This window comes from Python bivittatus, unplaced genomic scaffold (genome assembly GCF_059951505.1).
Source record: "Python bivittatus isolate LINGU-HERP-01145 unplaced genomic scaffold, Pbiv_v1 ctg000960_np1212, whole genome shotgun sequence".
NCBI lineage: Eukaryota > Metazoa > Chordata > Lepidosauria > Squamata > Pythonidae > Python > Python bivittatus.
Window position 1 is genome coordinate 15,776,169 of NW_028277124.1, and position 6,766 is coordinate 15,782,934.

The following is a 6,766-nucleotide window of genomic DNA, read 5'->3' on the forward strand; positions in this document are numbered from 1 at the left end:
GGTCAGTAAATCAAATAATCTTCAGCAGTAATGGGGGGAAGGAAAGAATGCCAGCTTAGACAAAAGGGTCTACTTGTTTACAACAAGGTTCCCCCTCTTTTCCTACACACACTCAGTTGAGTGTGCAGCATTTAAAAAACATTGCATCTGCTGTCAGGGAGGTGAGATCCATAAATCTCACGGAAGATCAGAAGACCCAGTGAGCAGAGCATGACTCCAAATAAGATAGTTCCTTCTCCATGTTTGGCTGTTCACTCATACCTCACTCTCCTGCCCTAAATAATTCAATTTCAGTATTGCTGGATACTTTGGGGAGAGGGGGTGATGAGAGAGTGAGAAAGAGAAGGAGAGCACACTTGGCTGGGGTGTAGTGTATTTTTCGTTTAGAGTCACTTCTATGTGAGATGGGCAGCTATAAAATATGATAAATAAATAAATAAATTTACCTGCTACTGATAATAGTTTGGTGACCATATATAGGTGCCATTAAATAGGTTTGTCCCAATGGCAAGGCAGGGGTCTAAATGAGATCAACAGAGCATTACTGTTGAGCAACCCATGACATGTACCTGATTAAAGAAATTGCTCAAAGCTTGCCCTTTACATCTATAGCTTTGGAGGACAGGGAAAGGATCTTTCTTCAGAGAAAGAGAGAGAACAATTCTCTTGAAAGAAGAAACTGAGCAGCAGATCCAAGGCAAGATTTCATTGCTGCTGTAAGCAATATATATATATGCGTTCATGTTGACTCCTGGTGACTTGTCCTGGACAAGTCCCTGCAGCTTTCTTGACAAGGTTCTTCAGAAGTGGTTTGCCATTGCCTCCTTCCTAGGGCTGAGAGAGAGTGACTGGCCCAAGGTCACCCAGCTGGCTTCATGCCTAGGCAGGACTAGAACTCAGTCTCCTAGTTTCTAGCCTGATGCTTTAACCATTACACCAATCTGGCTCTCTTGTATGCATCTTATGGGTGTTTTTTTAAAGGCAAGCCAGTCAGCTTGATAAACATATTGAGAATGATTACACCAATGTGGTTAATTTTTTTTTAATACTGGGATTCAAGGTTAGGATAACACAGCCAGGGTTCTGCAGTCAGAACAGATGGCCCTTCCCTGTTTCCTCCTATAGATGTGAGGATAATAATAGGTCAGATTTACAAGGGCAAGAAAACATGGTGGGCAATGGATCTGGCTGGAATTGGTCAAGTGCAGATGAAATTTGTATGGAAATTGCCTGACGTGGGGCTTTTAAAAAGGCAAATGACTTTCTCACTGGTTTTGTAACTGTCAAGATTAGATCTTGCGGGGGGGGGGGGTTGTTCCGTCTCTTGAGTTGAAAGAACTCCATGGCTTTGATCCAAAACTTTTGAAAAACATTCTCAGTCTGTTCAGTTTTGAAGTGTTGTCACCCTTTCTGATGGAGGCATCTGATTTTTAGAGAGATAATGGATTGAAGGTGGACGTTTGTAGTTCTTGTCTTCCTTTTCTCCATTCTGGGTTGAAGGGGAGGGAGGTTTCATAGCATTCCCCATGAGAGTTTCTTCTCACACTGATAAAAGAAAGGGGAACATCTATCAAGAAGGGGGCAAATGCAGACTGGCTCCATCTTCACAAATTGAGACATGTCCCCCACTGTCTCCCCAGCAAAATTGGGAAAAAGCAGGTAACAGTTTGGGCCCCTGAAATTGTCTAAATATAAGTGTCTCATTGGAAAGCAGCAGTACTCACTGGAATTCTTCTGTTGTAACCTTAACAAATACTGTTAATTAGAAGTTCCTTCCTTGGATTAACCGTTTCTAGCCCTGAGTGGAAGAAGGGAACTCTGACAATTCTCCAAATATCTGCCTCCCATTCCGTTCTGTTTGCCTTCTCTATTTTTTATTTTACAAACAGGCTCCCAGGGGATGTAAGAGGCAGCTTCAAAAATCCTTCCCCCGTGCCACTTGCTCATTTGATGCAGTGATACCACGGCACCTTTACCTCAAGATGGAGAGGGGAGAGAAGCAGTATGAAGCAGGAATCCACCTTGTCGGTACTTCAGAAGAGTTTCTGTATTCCTCCTGGGGGTTAATCAGCTTGGCTCACTAAGGAGAATGTTAGCACAAGGCGAAATGTGGTGCTCAGGATAGCATCAAAGCTCTATATGAACATGTCTGAAGTTCATTTAGGTCTCTTGTATTCATCTTGTGCTGAGAGTAGTGCCTAGGCCAACATTTTTAAATGGTGACAGAATTAGGACCTGGAGCAACTGAGGAAAAAGCAGTAAAAGCAGTAAATTTCTTTGGTAACATTACCAAATGTCCCCTGGACAGAATCCCACTGCACTTCCCCATGAGAAGAAAAGGTGCGTCTCCAGGCTGGAAGGATGTGTAGACGGGCCAGACCCTCAGGAAGTGAGTTACCTCGAACAGTGTATAAAGCATAGGGCAATGTTTTAATCCTCTACCCGTTAACGGACAGAAACTTACTGTTCCTGGGAAAGATGAAAAAAGGAACAGAGTCTCTTGTAGAAGATGGGTGACCCATATCAATTATTTAAATAAAGAAAATAAACAACCAACCAACCAAAATAAGGCTGAACAAACCTTAGTTGTAGAGATAGTCCCCAGTTTAAGAACAAGTTCCATTCCCATGGTCTGTCCTTAAGTCAAATTTGTATGTAAGCCGGAAGAGTATTATTGTATAATATTGTATAAGAAGTATTGTGTGATGAACTCAAACCATTGTGTATGTAACTCAAATTTTGCTACAGTAGGCCCCGTTCTTAACTATGGGTCGTCCTTAAATTGAGCGTTCTTAACCCGGGGACTACCTGTACAAAAAAGGGAAGTCTTCATCATGCTTGTTTTAAGGTACAGGGTGTGGTCCAGCTAAAGTTATATAAAATCAAGTCCCGCTGATTTTAGGAGTTGGGAAAATGCATGCTTTCCTCTTCCTTTGAAATAATGAGTTTAAACACACTTAACAATGGCCAACTTTCTGGCAGATAATATTCACACGATTGCTCTGTGATTATTGCAGTCCTTTGTTCTGTAATCTGCCCTACCTGCTTTCAGGAATCCTGTTATTTAAGGGTACCTGCACATAATAGTTCCATTTTAACAAAACAGAGAAATGCAACAACAACAGGGCTCAGCAAGAGATGCTAAATATTTAGGGTTGTTTGGAATTCCAGATTCAAGGGTTTGTCCACTCATCAGCAAGTCCTTCAAAGCCACCAAAGGCAGTTTTTTTTTTAAAAGTTAAATATTATTATAGCCCCTTAATTTTAAGGGAAGAATTAAATACATGCTTAAGGACAGAGTTATTCATGTATGTAGTGGTCTTCCTGAAATCGAACGGACTTGAAAGTTGCTAACTTTGGGTGGATCACATCCTTGGTGTTGATTTTGCAACAGTGGTCATTGCAGAGAAGTTAGTCTGTCTGCAGAATCTTGTTTCACGATAAAAGCATCTCAGCATCATTATCCATGAAAGAGTTGAGTATTTAGGCATTGTTCTCCCAATAAAAGGAATGGGACAACATATATTTAACTTTAGCTTTTATTTGAAGTTGTTTCTGTTTATTCTACTGTCTTTCAGAAGGACATACCATTCTTGGCCAGATGTCAAGAGCAGCCTTCCCACATGAATATCCTCCAGATGTGTGTGCTTCAACTCTCAGAATTCCTACCAGAATTCCTACCTGGGGTTGGCTTTGAACAGAAAACCTCTAGCCCAATCCTATGCAGAGGTAGGAATACCTGTTGAATTGCAGCATCAACTCATCTCTACTTGTTACTTGTGGTGAAAATAGGATCACTAAGTGCTACAATCCCTTGTGATAATGCAGCAATTTCCAAAGGTGGTATTTGATGGAGATTCTTTGAATGCACCCCATATTCAGTTTGCTATTCCTAAATCTTATTGGAATGCATGGGTTTTCACCAGCTAGTTTATAATATTCTCTTATCTTGATTTCAAAGGAACTTAAGATTTCAAAGAAATACACGTTTTGCAGTAATTCTTAAATTATAAGCATAGTTCTTTATTCTGGATGCTAAATGGTGGGATTTAATTTGCTCATTTTTGTACTCTGTGTTTGTGTGTTAGAGGGGGAGGGAGAATCTATTGATGATCCATATTTTTGGCCTCAGGATCCATTGGGTCGCACCCATATCGCTCATTTTTTTTAGGAATAGCGCCAATTCCATATTCCCTTGATAAATCATGATAGAACACACAAATATTGCATCAAGCATCCATTGACTTCATCTACCAAAGCCTAATTAAATTAGTATATATGAAAATGAAGGACTCTCTAGTTAGTTACATAGCCAAGCCTTATCCCACTGCTTCCTATGGCCCGCTGTGGCAGCTGTTTGTTGGATTCAGCTGTCTAGCAAGGAGATCTTGTGCTCAAAATGAGATCTTGGTAGGGATAAATAATAGCAGTTGTGTAGTACTTCTGAGAGTACAAAACGATTCACGTACACTTCATAACTGTTTGTAACTGATGCAGCCACTCTGTAGAATAGTAAATATTTGTTTTCTAGCAAGGTGATTTGGAATCAATGCTTTGGAGCTGGGTGGATATATATCTTGGTGTGTTTGAAAAAGTATCGCCTGCTTTAACAACATGCCCTGTAGCAAGATCAGGACAATTGATTTTTATTTTCTGGGAGTCTGAATGCCCACTTGAAGCCAGTCTGACTGAAATTCATGGATCCTGTTTCACAAAGGAGGGTGATCAAGATGGTGGTACAAAATACATTCATGAGAACAGTTCCTGACTTTAAAATCCAGCCACTTGTGTTGCTAAAATCATGCCCTTTTCCATACCTTTAATTTCCCACATTTGAATACTAGTGGAAGAGATACTTGGATTGAACTCCAAAGGAGTTGGAAAATATAGTACAACTACAAAAGTGATGGTCAATCTCTGTGAACTAAGAGTATTACCTATAAAAATGTCGTTATGAGGTCTCCAGGACCTTTTATGCTTTTCTATAGCAAGAATCCCCACCATTTTTGAGCCAGTCAGATATGCTGAGCACTTGCTGAGAATGTTCTCACAAAATGGCTGCCGTGGGGCACTTAGCTGTTCACAAAATGGCTCTCATGCAGTGGGAGGTGGGGAGAGAAACATGGCCAGTTCCAAAACATGCATTTACCAGAAGGTAACCTGGACCATCACCTTCCCTCCAGGATGCTCTGATCTCCTCTAGATTACATTTGGTTTCTTCTGGGCACAAGGTTACATTTTCAGATAAGGCCCAGGCTACGTTTATCTGCTGCTTTTGCTCTTTTCTTTTTCTGCAAATAAAATGAGCTAATTGGAGATAACAGTTTGCTGCCTGCTGACTTTCCATTAAAAAAAATAATAATAATGAAGGAATTATTTAAAGCCGGGGGACAGACAGCCTGGCTGACACTAAGAAATGTGTCTATCTAATGGCACTATGGAGATCCCAGGTCTACACACATGAGCCATAGTTAACATCCAGTTTTCACCTTCTGAAATTAATTTGACAAGTATGAAGTACCTTAAAGTACCACAGATTTCAATGGACGAGTTAGAAACCAAAATTATGTAATGATGAAAGTAGTAGACAGAGAGATGCCAGTCTAACTCCCCAGTAAACTGATTTGGATATGGCCTTTTAGTTCTATCTACTTTATAAAGTTGTTGTGAGACTCCAGTAGGGGCAGGTGGGAAAGGACTAGATATGATAGCTTGAACACCTGGAAGGAAAGATGGGTTATTACAGAACAAATCCCTGGGAAATAACTTAGTTTTGACTGGACTGTGCCCTAAATCATAGTTTTAAAAGTGAGAAATGTTGTCTTCTGTAGAGGTTTAGAAAATACTTCTTGAAAAGAAAGCAACTCAGATACCATTTGGATTCTTTCAAAGTATTCCATTTTTTACATTACTAGCAATTGCTAGTATATGATAATAGATGCCTCACCAAGAATTCAATGCTTAAGTCTATAGTCGGACATTCTGTTCCCTTTCTATAAGCTGGAGACAGTTCTTCACTTAAGTCAACCAAAACTATCATGGAATGGTCTTGTGGATTGTGAGATTTGACTATGGTTTGTGGAGCATGGCAGTAGAAGATGCCTCACTTATGTAGAATCATAGACTTGGTAGGAGCCACAAGGCCATTGACTCCATCCTGTGCTTGAACACACCCAGTGAAGGGGAGTCCACCTAGTCTCTGGTCATTGATTCCACTGTTAAACTACTCCTCCTGTTAGAAAGTTTCTTCTATCTTTCCATTAGAATTTTAGAATTAGATTTAGAATTCTTCCTGCAATGGAAGGTAATGGAATGGCACCAATGGTGAAGAGTCATTGAGGGAGATCATGTCTTCTATGGACTTAAAGTCCACTCTAATAAATGGAATGGAAGAATGGCATCTCCTGAGCTTCCAATGGGAAGCCAGTATGCCTCCTTTCCTCTGGATTGCAGTAAAAATAATCAAGAGCCTTATGTCATTTCATGTCTCTCCCTGTCCAAAACTGATTGTCATTTGTGAAGACTCATGTCCCATTTCCAGTTCTTCAAGGCACTGCAGTTTCCTTAGCTGATAGCTTTGTCTCTGGATCATTTTTTATTGCTCTAACCTGCCAGAACATCCTGCAACCCAATCCTGAGAGTGGACTGTAACTCTTGGATTCCTGCAGTAGAGGAAAGGAAAATTTCCAGGTATCTAAGCTACTACTTTGAGTCATAATTCCCACCCCCCAACCCTTTGTTACTTCTTCAGCATTGCTCCATAGGA